The sequence below is a fragment of the Alexandromys fortis genome, unplaced genomic scaffold (genome assembly GCF_014885135.2).
Source record: "Alexandromys fortis isolate MF-2015 unplaced genomic scaffold, M_Fortis_MF-2015_v1.1 scaffold_23, whole genome shotgun sequence".
In the NCBI taxonomy this organism is placed as follows: Eukaryota; Metazoa; Chordata; class Mammalia; order Rodentia; family Cricetidae; genus Alexandromys; species Alexandromys fortis.
This window is the reverse complement of record NW_026067907.1, coordinates 14,498,869-14,511,479: the sequence shown is the minus strand read 5'-3', so window position 1 is coordinate 14,511,479 and position 12,611 is coordinate 14,498,869. Positions and strand designations below refer to the sequence as shown.

The 12,611-nt window shown below is 39.0% G+C and overlaps 1 long non-coding RNA gene across 5 annotated transcripts in view; it reads right to left on the bottom strand.

The window, feature by feature from the left end:
- Positions 1–1,047: 1,047 nt before the first annotated feature.
- The window catches only part of LOC126497711 (uncharacterized), a 49,292-nt gene continuing 37,728 nt past the window's right edge, over positions 1,048–12,611 (bottom strand). For all 5 annotated transcript variants that reach the window (XR_007590673.1, XR_007590676.1, XR_007590677.1 and 2 more), the window contains 2 exons: positions 12,259–12,601; positions 1,048–1,646 (listed from right to left, as the gene is read on the bottom strand). This is a non-coding gene — a long non-coding RNA (uncharacterized lncRNA). The remainder of the gene's footprint in view (positions 1,647–12,258; positions 12,602–12,611) is intronic.

The window sequence follows — 12,611 nt, the reverse complement described above, 5'->3', positions numbered from 1 at the left end:
AATAGTCTAACTCTAGGTTAATTGAGAATTAGGCAAAGAATACAAAAGCACACATATGACTGGGTATATGCATCTATACAGACATTTATAAACACACCACACATGCACATACACACACACACACACACACACATGCACAAAACACTTAGGTTAAAATGATGACTTCACTCTAATAGTAGCAGAGAACATTGCTGATTTTAAAATAAGTGAATAAAAATTTCTCGCCCACCAACAATATAATAACACTTCTTATTTTTGCCACATTTTATACAGGAAAGAACGAAAGAATGGGAAGGAAGGAAGGCAAGGAGGAAGGGAGGGAGGGAGGGAAGGAGGGAGGGAAGGGAAGGGCAGGGCAGGGCTACTTCTTGGCTGAAAAATAATTTAAAAGGAAAGCACAAAACAAACCGTTAACTGAATTCTTCCCACCTTCGACTGGTGCAGGTTTTGGGGACATCTGTTGCACATCAGTGCTAACAAGGGTGGTCATCACCATAAAGCCAGCGCACACTCTTTTGTTTACAGCTTGGCAGTGCCATTTCCCCCTGCAATGCTTGAGCAACTTACAATGTACAAGAAATTAATTATTTTAGGCAAATTGGCCCCAGAGTATTAGAAGTGAACTCCCCTGATTCACGACATCAAAGATGGAAAAATCCATGCTCTTAGTAACCAAGAGAAGCAACGATGGGTTTTCTGATTAACATCTATATTGAGCTTGTTTTTATTTTTTTTTTCTCTTTTCTGATATTTATTTTCCTAAAACAAATAAGACATGCACATGGTAACTAACTTAAGATGCATGCCCATTCATATCAGGAAGTGATTTAAGGCTTGTTAGATCTTCCATTTATTATGTTTTAGTCTTTTATCAAAATTTATTAACAATTCTGTTTAGGGGATTACTTAATATTGAGCTATGAAAAAGATTTTAATTAGATTATATTTTGGTTAGAAATGAATAATAAATATTAGAAAATCACAGTTACAGATTTTTTAGTTTATAACTAATTTTAAAAACAAAATATTTAAAAAACCACTAAAGACTGACGTTTACGAAAAAAATCTTTAACTTATAAATCAAGACAGATATATAGCTATAAATAGAAACTGGTTTTTGTGAACCGGATAAAAATCTACAAAATAATAAGTTATGAAAAAGTCTATGTGTTGATGATATAAATATAATTGAGAATGTGTTCTTCCTTGTGTAAGTCACCCATTATGAATAAGTACTTCTGTTTCCCCTGTTCCTGTGGGACATCTCAGGTCAAATGTCATCTCTGGCCTCAAAATGGCCTTTTAAAATCGTGTCTCTCCTTCCTCTAAAAGCAGGTGCATGAAATAAACCAGCAGGCAGTCAAACTTGAAATTACATTCGTGTGTCCTAAATCATGACATTCAGTCTTGAAGAGAAAGAAGAAAGCACAGATGTCTTCTCACCAAAAGATCCATCTCTGTGGGGAAAAGAAAAGGAGGGGGGTGGACAGGAAATCTCGGAGACACAACACATTCCTGTTTGCTCGGCTGAGCACTTCCACAGACGTCCTTTGTATCAGGCAGAATGGAGACCAGACTTCCACAAGTGGTCAGGCCAGGGCTGGTGCTGCTCCTTCCCAGCAGCTCTCGGTGTTCATCCTGCTCTCCTTAAATGACAAAATATAAAGACAGTTTTATGCCTTGTTATTATGAACCTTATATTCTGGTGTGCTATTCGGAAAGGAAGAAGAAATGTCAAGACAAGCATCTGGACTACTTTGAGACTGTTCCCTTGAAAACAGTATCCGTGTACACTCACTGATCCCTCAACTGTTTTTTATTCTCACATGTAATCAGAAAATTCCCCAGAAGGAACATTTTAAGGAAAGTTATTTATGTCTGGAAATGAAACTTGAACACTAAGATTAAATAGTGCTGCACACCTGCATTTTTCTTCCGTCTTCAAATGTGAATATCAGGATGTTTCCCAAATTACACTACTGGACTATGCTTTATTTTAGTTCTTATAATTTAGATACGTATTTTAGCATTTTGATAATACAGGAAAAAAATGAAAGAATTTTTTTACATAACCCATCTCTAAAATAATAATAATATTCACAATATAATAATACAATGTAGCACACACTTATAAGCCAGTACTTGAGAAGTTAAGGAAGCATGATTTTCTTTGCTTTTCTTTTTTTGGGGGGTGGGGGAAGCATTTCAAGACAAGTTTACTTTGTGTAACTTTGGAGTCTGTCGTGGAACTTGCTCTGTAGACGAGGCTGGCCTCGAATTCACAAAGATCCATCTGCCTCTGCCTCCCTAGTGTTGGGATTGAAGGTGTGTGCCACCACAGCCCAACCCAAGGCAGGATGATCTAAGGTGCAAAGCCAGCTTGGGTTCTATATACTGCCCTCTACACACATGTACATGTGCACTCACACATACATTGGCACATACATATGCACACACACATAAATATATCATAGAAAGCAAAGCCTCTTACCTACATCTATACAATCTGAAAGGTTACAATTCATTGCTAACCCCCCCACACACACACACTTTTTGTTTTTTTCAAGATAGGGTTTCTTTGTGTAGCCCTGGCTGTTCTGTAACTAACTCTGTAGACCAGGATGGCCTCAAACTCGTGGAGATCTGCCTGCCTCTGTCTCCCAAGTGCTGGGATTAAAAGGTGTGTGCCACTATCACCCAGCTTCCTTCCTAGCCTTTGATTTTTGACGTTCCTCCCATGATGTGTGTCTGTATGATATGTTCTTTCATATGTTCATGTATATACACATTAATACAGCAATACACATGTTACAAAATGTTATTTTTATCCAGCCTAGAATATTTAATAAATGTCCTAATAAGATATTTGTATAAAACTATTCTTCAACAATAATATTCAACAAGATTTGAATTCCTATTAACTTACTACAGGGTTCTGGTCAGTAGGCTTTCTATTTCTGGAATTGGAAAAAATAAGAAATTTGACAACAGACACAAAGGCAAAGCAGTCAAGACTTAAGCAGAACAGAGTTATGCCTCAAGGGCCTTGCTAGCTGGCATTACCAGCAGGGTTCATAGAAAAGCCTCCTTTCTTAATCCATCCCCATGAAGAAGAGACTTTGCCACTTAGTACAACCTAAACAAATGTTCTCATGAATAGTATGCTCAGGTAACATTCTAAGAAGGAACACTTATCTTGTTATACATCATCCTCACTAAACCTTGTCAGGTAACTGAAAGATCCCCTCTCAGATTGTTGTGTTCAATGGTATTTCACATTTTTTCTCAAAACCTTAAAAAAATGATGTGTTAAAAAAATCTTACATTGATTTCCCTTATTTTTTCAAAAGTACACAAGTAAACTAATCTGTCATACAATTGAATACAACTTAGGGACAAAAGGAAAAACACGTGTTGGCAAGGCAAGCAGTTCCAGTTGCTGAACAACAAAAGAAGATAGCTTAAAAAGGCCACAGACTCTATGATCCCAACTGTGTATAATTCTGGAAATGGCTAAAATATAGGAGAACTTAAATAATAACTTAGCTAGCAAAAGTTCAGAAGAACAGGGGAAGGGTGTGTTAAGAAGTACAGTAACATAGGGTATTTTAGAGGTGATGACCAATTCTGTATAATGCTATAATGGTAAATTTATGAGAGTGTGCATTTGCCAAAACCTACAGGATACAACATAAAGTGGTGTGTTCTAGTTGGCAACAACCCATCTAGACTGGTTTTCAGTTCAATAGCTGTACCACACAAATAGTGCAAGGTGATGATGTGAAAGATTTTGACAGAGAACTAACAAAGAATCTGTGGTTTTCTTTTACTGTCTTGTTTCTTTTTCTCCTCCTCCATTTGCCCCCCCATGACTGTCTGTCTGTCTGTCTGTCTGTTTGTCTGTCTATAGCTGAGTACTGACCTCAGTGTTTTGTACATACCAGACAAGAACTATGCACCCTTTTGTTAGATTTTTGAGACAGGATCTCACTATGTTATTAATGCCGGGCATCAAAGCCCTGTATCCCAGGGAAACCTTAAACTCCCCATCCCCTGTCTTAGCCTCTTAGACCAGAAATTACAGGCTACTGACTCAAGGTCTACCTTTGTGCTTCCATCTTATTTGTAAATCTAAAGTTATTCTGGAAAAGGAAGTTTATTAATTTTAAAGAAAGAAAACAAACTGCAAGGTGAAAGGCTGCATTCTGCCAGCATTGCTCACTGTGATTAATGACAATACAGCAACATAATTCTTTCCAAGTAAACTATTAATGTGTTTACTATCAAGTTTTCTGTATGAATTTATTGAGAGTTGTCTAAGGAGTAAACGAGAGGCTTCGTGCATGCTACACATGTGTTACATCTCAGTCGCACAACAATGGTTCACTAAATAGTTCCCAGTTGGCTTATCTTTTAAAAGAAAGAATAGAAGATAATTACATAAACCATTGCACAAACTGTCAAAGTTTGGAATGCTGTGAAAAAAGAAGTAGTAACTCTGCCTAAATGGAGATGCTCAAGTCAGGATGATTTCTCATTCCAGGTCTTTAGAACTTGGCATTGGCCTGGCCTACTTACTATATAAACATTAAGCCAGACTGTCCACTTCAAAGTCTGCTAGTTGCAAGAGAAAGGAAAAAAGGGGGAAAAAATCAGCACTTCAGGCATACTGTGCATTGTTAAGGTCTTTGCTGCTCAAGGGTTAGTGTTGAAACCGGCACTGTAATGACCGGCCCAGGCATGTCTAAGCTGGAGTCAGGAAGACACAGCCAGATCCTTACATTCACTGTTACATAAATAAACATCAGAGGAGATGAGAGCCAGAGGAAAGGTAGTGGGGCAGGAAGTGCAGCACTGGCTGCATTTCAATTTAAATGAGCTGTCAAGCCAGAGATTGGGTCAGTCCTGTGCTCAGATGCAAATTCGGGAAAATATTCCCTACTACAAACCCTCAGGATATCCTTCTCACAGTTTCCTGCAAGTGGAGGAGCTAACTATAAAGGACACTTTAAAACACATCTTCCCATTTATCCTTTCTGTAAAGTATTGTTCAGTATTCTGAAGGCTGATTTTTACAGAATCACCTTTATCACCCAGTACTTCATGTTACACCTAGCTGTTGTGAACAAGATGGGAAAAATATTTTTAATTAAGAAAGAAAACCACAATAAGATTAGCAAACGTTGCTGCAAATAAGAACTACATTAGTATCGTGCAACTTCAGCAATTGGAAACTTGATCTCCAACATTATGGTGTTGGGAGGTGGGGACTAATGGTGCTTATGTTGTGGAAGCAAAGTACTTTGTGAGCAGATTAATATTATGGGTAATAATGACTCTCGGGCCCCTTCGTCCCTTGTGGTATTTTCTCTCTGTTTTCCACCATGTGGTGACAGAAGAAGGCCTTTGCCACATGCCGACACCTTAGCATATATCCTACTCACCAGAGCTGTGAAGGCAGAAGTCACAAAATAATCCCACACCAGTTCAGAATTATGAATGATAAAGGGTTATTTATTTAGGGGTAGACTCATCACGATCCTCTGCTGGAACAGGGAACCGCAACTGAATACTGCAGCCAGAAAAGAGAGCTGGAAGCAAGAGAGAAGCCATGGAGCAGCAGGATAGATGCTGAGAACTTTAGCCTGTAAGCCACAGCCACATGGTGATACACAGATTACTAGAAATGAGTTAAATTAAGATGTAAGAGTTAGCCAATAAGAAGCTAGAGCTAATGGGCCAAGCAGTGATTTCATTAATACAGTTTCTATGTGATTATTTCAGGTCTGAGCTAGCTGGGCTGCTGGGCACCAACAAGCATATTCCCACTACATTTGGCGTGTCTATGTGGTGGACTAAATCCATGTAACCCCCCCCCCAAAAAAAGCTTGAAAAAAAATTCTAGACACAGAAAAAACAACGTTTAGCGTCAATTTTTTTCAGCTGGTGGTGTGCTGAAGCTCTCTTGAGGGAAGTTTTTCTGATTCACTGGTAGCAGAAAAAAGCCATGCCTTTTTAAAAAGACAGCTTCCTGGGCCATGCTGCCAGCCCAAACTCTGACTATGGAGTATTTGGATGGCATTTGTGGGCCTAGGTTTTCGTGTGCCCACTCAGAGTTGGGAGGAAAGACCAGCTCAGCATCCCCCACCTGGGCAGGTGGCAGGATCAGGTCTACTAGGTGTGCACCACAAGTAGGAGAGCATGGCGGATTCCTGCTGCCAAACACAGAGATGCATTTCAGATGAATAGGCATTCTTCACACCTTTCAAAGACTACAGAATAGGGCATTTAAAATGTTTTAATAACTTGGGATTTTTCATGGCAATGAGACACATCTGCTTCTGGCAGTACCAATAGCTTCAAGAAGATGATGGGCATCGAAGAGGCTCCTTATGGAGTTGGCTGACCATTTGTCAAGAAACTGCTCTTGCCTGGACTGCTTGATGAACTGGACATGCAGGACCCACAGAGAAATGACTGCTGAACTTGCCTGTAGGTGAGAGCATCCTTCAGGGTTTCTGCTTCATGAAAGAGTCTGCTAGACATTCTGAAGGACACAGAAGAAAGTACTGGCAAACTGCCAATATAAGTGGAGCTGTCTTTGAAATTTCCTACTTTATGGAAAAGTCTGCTGAATACTTTGGGCCTGTAGGCTGAAGATGGATGCCCCAACAGTACAAAAGAACTTTGAGTGACTGTCCAGACGAGATGTCTCTGTCATTTCTAGAGTTCTGAAAGTTGCTTACAATTTACTTCCTGTTTACTTAGGTAATATCCTTCTGGAGTCTTTGATGGAGTTGAAGAATAGTTATAGTTAGAGTTAGAGTTTTCCTTTGTTATGATAAAAGATAAAGTACATATATGTTGCAGGAAACCACTTGTTTGTCCCGGTTTCCCAGAACCAAAATAATCACTCAGAAATTGTATTAATTAAATCACTGTTTGGCCCATTGACCCTAACTTCTTATTGGCTAACTCCTACATCTTAATTTAACCCATCTCCATTAATCTCAGCAATACTACGAGGTCATGGCCTACAAGGAAAGTTTCAGCACATCTATCTCTGGTGGCGGCTCCAAGCTTCTCTCCTCCACCTTCCTTCTCCCAGCATTCAGTCCAATTTTCCCCACCTACTTAAGTTCTGTGCTATCAACAGGCCAAGGCAATTTCTTTATTTATTAACCAATAAAAACAACACATAGACAGAAGGACCTCCCACATCAGATATAAATATTGCTCCTGTAATTATTACTTGACACCTGTTTGTGATTTTAATATGTTAAAGTTAAAGTCTCCATTTTTGTTTAAACAGAAAAGAAGAAATGGTGCGGGAGGTCCTTCTGAATATGTGTTGCTTTTATTGGTTAAGGAATAAAGAAACTGCCTTTGCCTGGTAAAATAGAACTTAGGTAGGCAGGAAAGACTAAAGTGAATGCTGGGAGAAAGAAGGGCAGAGTAAGGGAGAAACCATGGAGCCACCAGAGATAGATGCTGAGAACTTTAGCCTGTAAGCCACAGCCACATGGAAAATCACAGATTAATAGAAACGGATTAAATTAAGATGTAAGAGTTAACCAATAAGAAGCTAGAGCTAATGGGCCAAGCAGTGATTTAATTAATACAGTTTCTGTGTGATTATTTCAGGTCTAAGCTAGCTGGCTGACCGGGAACCAACAAGCAGCCTTCCACTACAGAGCTGGGATCCAATAAATTCTGTTTATTACAGATCACCCTATCTCAACTATCCTATCACAATAGCAGAAAACAAAGAAAGACAAACCAGTAGTACAGAAAAATTTTAAGATGTGTTCTTGCAATCACATACTAAAATATCAATGTAGACTTTAAAGAGCACCCTGAAAGCTTTTGTTTATAATCCACATGCATTTTCTTTTTTATATAACTTCAATGGAACTATATTTTTTAAAAATTCTATGCAGGCCAAGTAGTGGAGGTTTACACCTTTAATTCCAGCACTCGGGAGGCAGAGGCAGGCAGATCTCTGTGAGTTTGAGCCAGCATAGTCTACAAAGTGAGTTCAAAGACAGCCAGAGCTGTTATACAGAGAAATCTTGTACTGAAAAACTATTAAAAAACTCAGTGCTAGCATAGATTTTAGAGACCATTCAAAATCTTACCAGCTCCTGTTCCATGAACAGGGCTATTCATTATTTGGACAAGAAAACCCAGTGTCATTGGCTACATCCTGTGCTTGTAAGAAGTATGAATCATTCCTTGATTCTACCTACTAGATGTATTACCACTGTGCTGTAACAACTAAAATTCTTACAAGACACTTAGCAATGTCCCTTTGAGAAGCAACTTCTCTTTGTATTTATGCTGTAAAACTCTGTGCTAAACTGTCCCCAGGAATCCCCCTGCACCTAGAATCTATTTGAAAGAACTGAGTGATAGGAAAATTGCTATTAATGAAGATTCCAATTAAACATTTATAACCTGAGCTGCACGTACATTGAGATGATTTTCATGGCATTTGAATCACTGCCCCTCATTATTCAATGCCCTCTACTTCCACCTAAAAACAAGCCATTAATCTGTGATACTCAACTAAAGGCAAGAGCTTCCCAAATTAGTTCTTTTTTTAACTTCTCCACAAAGGTAAGAGTGATTCCTCTCCCAAGTCCTTTCCTCTTCTTTTCCTCCCTCCCATTACTCTTTATTTCCTTTTTTTAAAAAAATATTTTCTATGTGTACATATGTTAAGGTGTCCACAAAGTCCATTGGTTTCCTGGAGCTGCACTTAACAGGCTGTTGTTAGCCACTGAATCAGGGTATTAAGAACTGAACTCAAGTCCTGTGCAAGAGCAAAAAGCATATTTAACTGATGAGCTTGTCTCTTTAGCTCTACTTCTCCACAATTACTAAAAACATATTTCACAAACAACCATGCTCAGTGCTCCTCTAAGTTGAAGCATAAAGTACTAAAGACCAAGATTAAAAGTCAAACCTCCCTCATGCGTTTTATATTCTCCAACAAAAGTAGGGCATGGCAATCCTAAAATATAGTAATAATAATGGTAAAGACTAAGAAAAAAATCAAGGGGAAAGAGTAAATTCTTCTTTTTAAAACCCTCAAGGACTCACAGAGCAGATACTATCTGACAACAGGCAGGAAGAGTCAGGGGTGAGTGAGGAGGTGGTGAACCTGTTGGAAAGTCGTGTCAGAATGGGGACAGCAAGTTGTTGATTCAGCACTTGAGGTATGCTTCATGTTCATCATGGACAGACAATTTAAAGAAACGTATTTCAGAGCTAAAGTTGGGAGGAACTCTTGCCTAATACATTCAGAGCCCTGGGTCCACAACAAGAAAGGAAAGAAGAGACAAAGAAACAAAGAGAAACAGAAGTCTTCATTCTAAATGTGTGCTCTACCTCTAAAACTGAGTTTTGAAAATGTCTAAACATGAATTTTGTGCGTGGTATGGAATTCCATATACCTCTATATTTACTAACCTGTCAGTAAGTCTATTTACATATGTATTTAAAGAAAATATATTTAAAGCAAACCAAAATAGATTCAATATGAATATGGCATTAAGTCTAAGTTTTGTGAAAGTTTATTTTCTTTCTTTTTTTTTCTCACTAAAACTGATAAGAACCCTTAGGTGTTGCCACCTGTGATCATTCTTATGTCCTCCTGGGTCACTCAGCTTTGCTGAGGGACTTTGTTTCTGGCTGCTAAACAGAAAACCCACCTAGTTAAGTGTGGGCTGTTTATTCTTTGTCACAAAGGCCTTAATGATATCTATTAAAAACCCACAGCCTCATCTTCTGTGATACAATGTTCTCACCCCAGGACAGCATTGTTTCTGAGGTGATTCGCTGTCATTATGTACATCTCTCTCTCTCCATTTCTCCCTCCCCTTCCCCTCCCATCCCTCCTTCTCTCTCAGACCCTATGTCCCCCTTTCCCTGTTTCTCTGTTGCATGTATCATCTACCATCCTGGTGTTGCCTCTGAAAGAGCTGAATTTCAGATTGATGGCTGAGGCAGAAGCAGCCACTACAATATGTATCCCATATGACATGATTCCTATTCTTTATATGGCAGCAGTCCACAGAACTGTTTCTCAGCAAATTAAAAATCCCAGGAAAAAAAAATGCTACACTCAGCCTGAAATACTTCTGAAATAAAAGATTTGAAAAGCTTCAGCTTCAGCTTCTGTGATGGAATCTTGGAGGGAGGTGTCATAGCAATGGCTAATGGCCTGGGGCAGGGCTGGCCAGGGGTCAGGAGAGTCCTCTCTGTAACCTGGTGGTAAGGTTTGACAGGAGCTCCAATCTTCATCACCTGCAGTGATGCCTGTACAGATAAGCAGGCTCAAACTTCAACCACATGCACTCTAGTTCTCTGCTCCTCTCTTTCTTGTTCTGAGATTAAGGAGGCATCTTGGTACTGCACACAAGATTTCCAGTCCCTAGAGTCCAGCAGGGCAAAACAAGATAATTATTACAGTTACTATAACTGGCTAGATCTTAGTATTCATTCAATAAGAAAACTTCTCAAGCATATGAAGAAACTAAATGTTTGCCCATTGTGAAATGCCAAGCTGAGATAAGAAACCAATCACCCTAATTTGCAGCACAATGATAAATGCTTTCATTTTAAAGGAAAATAAACTTCAAGGTGACAAGTATAGTTTAGACACTCTTGTAATCTATAACATGCAGTGCATTATCCCTCTACATATTCTCTTGATAGTATAGAGCAGTTATAAAATATGATTCTCAACTGTATACGACCTCCATCAGGTTTGAAGGGGAAGATCTTTGTTCTACGTGAAACACTGAAAAATCATTGTGCATGTGTGTGTGCATGTGTGTGTGTGTTTATGTGGAGACCAGATATACAAAACCACAACGTAGAAGAGAGAATCACTAGAACCATTTAAATGAAGGACTAACAAATTTGGGTTATATTTTCACTGGACCACCCCTATGCATATGCTAATAAGGAAAAGATGAAGAAATGGATCGTAGTTCGGTGGGTACCATGAGGTAATAAGGATGAACTTATGACTTAAACTATTAAACTGTTAAGGATTAAACTACTCTAAACATATTTTGAAGACACTGATGATAGATTCAAAGTGGAAGCTGCACGCTAAAGAAGGTTCGAGGATGACATCAAGGTTAACTGAGAAAACGTAAGACCTGAGATTTATTCTAGTTGATACTGAATCACTAATCACCTGCCAAAGTCCAGATTTCCAATATACACATCATCATTATAATATGTTTTGCTATATAAATAAGTCTAAAAAGAGACCCCCTTACATCATGGCAAGTACATAGACACAAGGTGATATAGTGAAGATCATACCCACAGCAGAAGCTTATGAGAAAGGATCATAACAGTTGATCTTTGCTGCTAAATTTGATTTTACACATTACCACACCCTAGGCCAGCTGAAACATCCAGCCAAAATTACTATTTCATTTGTAATTATTTATCCACAGGTTAAAAACCCACTGAATATCTCCCATAATTGATGGAGGTGGGCCTTGTATCTTATCTGTTGCTTTCATTGGTTAACTGATAAAGAAAACTGCTTGGCCTGATAGGACAGAAAATTAGGTAGGTGGAGTAAACAGAACAGAATGCTGGGAGAAAGAAGCCGAGTCAGTCAGTCGCCATGATTCTCCCACTCCAGACAGCTGCAGGTTAAGATCTTCCCTGGTAAGCCACCTCGTGGGCTACACAAAATATTAGAAATGGGTTAGATCAATATGTAAGAGCTAGCCAATAAGAGGCTAGAGCTAATGGGCCAGGCAGTGTCTAAAAGAATACAGTTTCCATGTAATTATTTTGGGTAAAGCTAGCCAGGTGGCGGGAAGCAGCCCGCCGCTCCTATTACTACACATAATTCCATAGCTATGCTTAGCATTTATTAACACAACAAATATCACTGAGTGTTTGTGTACAAAATCATAACGTAGAGAAACAAACAAAACACCCCACTAGACTACCTCTAAAATAAAAGATAACACTGAGGAGAACTCAAGTCTTATATAGCAAACAACTCTTTTGCTTTATTTCTTGTCCCAAGTCAGACAGATAATAGGTGCAAAATAAAATCACAGCCAAAGGGACTTCTACTTATTAGATGCTCACAAAAGATTTCACAGGGGTACATTTGAAAATGTTCCAGAAAAGCAGATGTGCACCTTCAGTCCTTGCTGGCTGAGATAAGCTTTTCAATAACATCATAGAGCGTCACGTCACTGTATCCCTTACCTTGGTGAGATGACTTATTACAGTCAATCTGGTGATGTCATTTCTGCTACTGCAGAAATCATTTTGAAGCAATGGAATTGATATGAGCCACAAAAAATATGGCCACTGGTTTCCCTTTCTTGCTAACAAATACATATGTTTCTCGTTGACTTTCTTCCCATCAGTGCAGGCTGTTCTAATAGAATTCAGTGATGTCATGCTTCTGAACTTGAACAATGCTGACAGCACTGAGATGCAGGAGGTCACTGGATGAGCGGGAATATGAGCACTGCTTTTGCTTGCCTCGCATACTGCTGCGTTTTCGTGACACACTTGGGGTCATGATGAATTCTTTCCACGTCTTCTAGCAGATG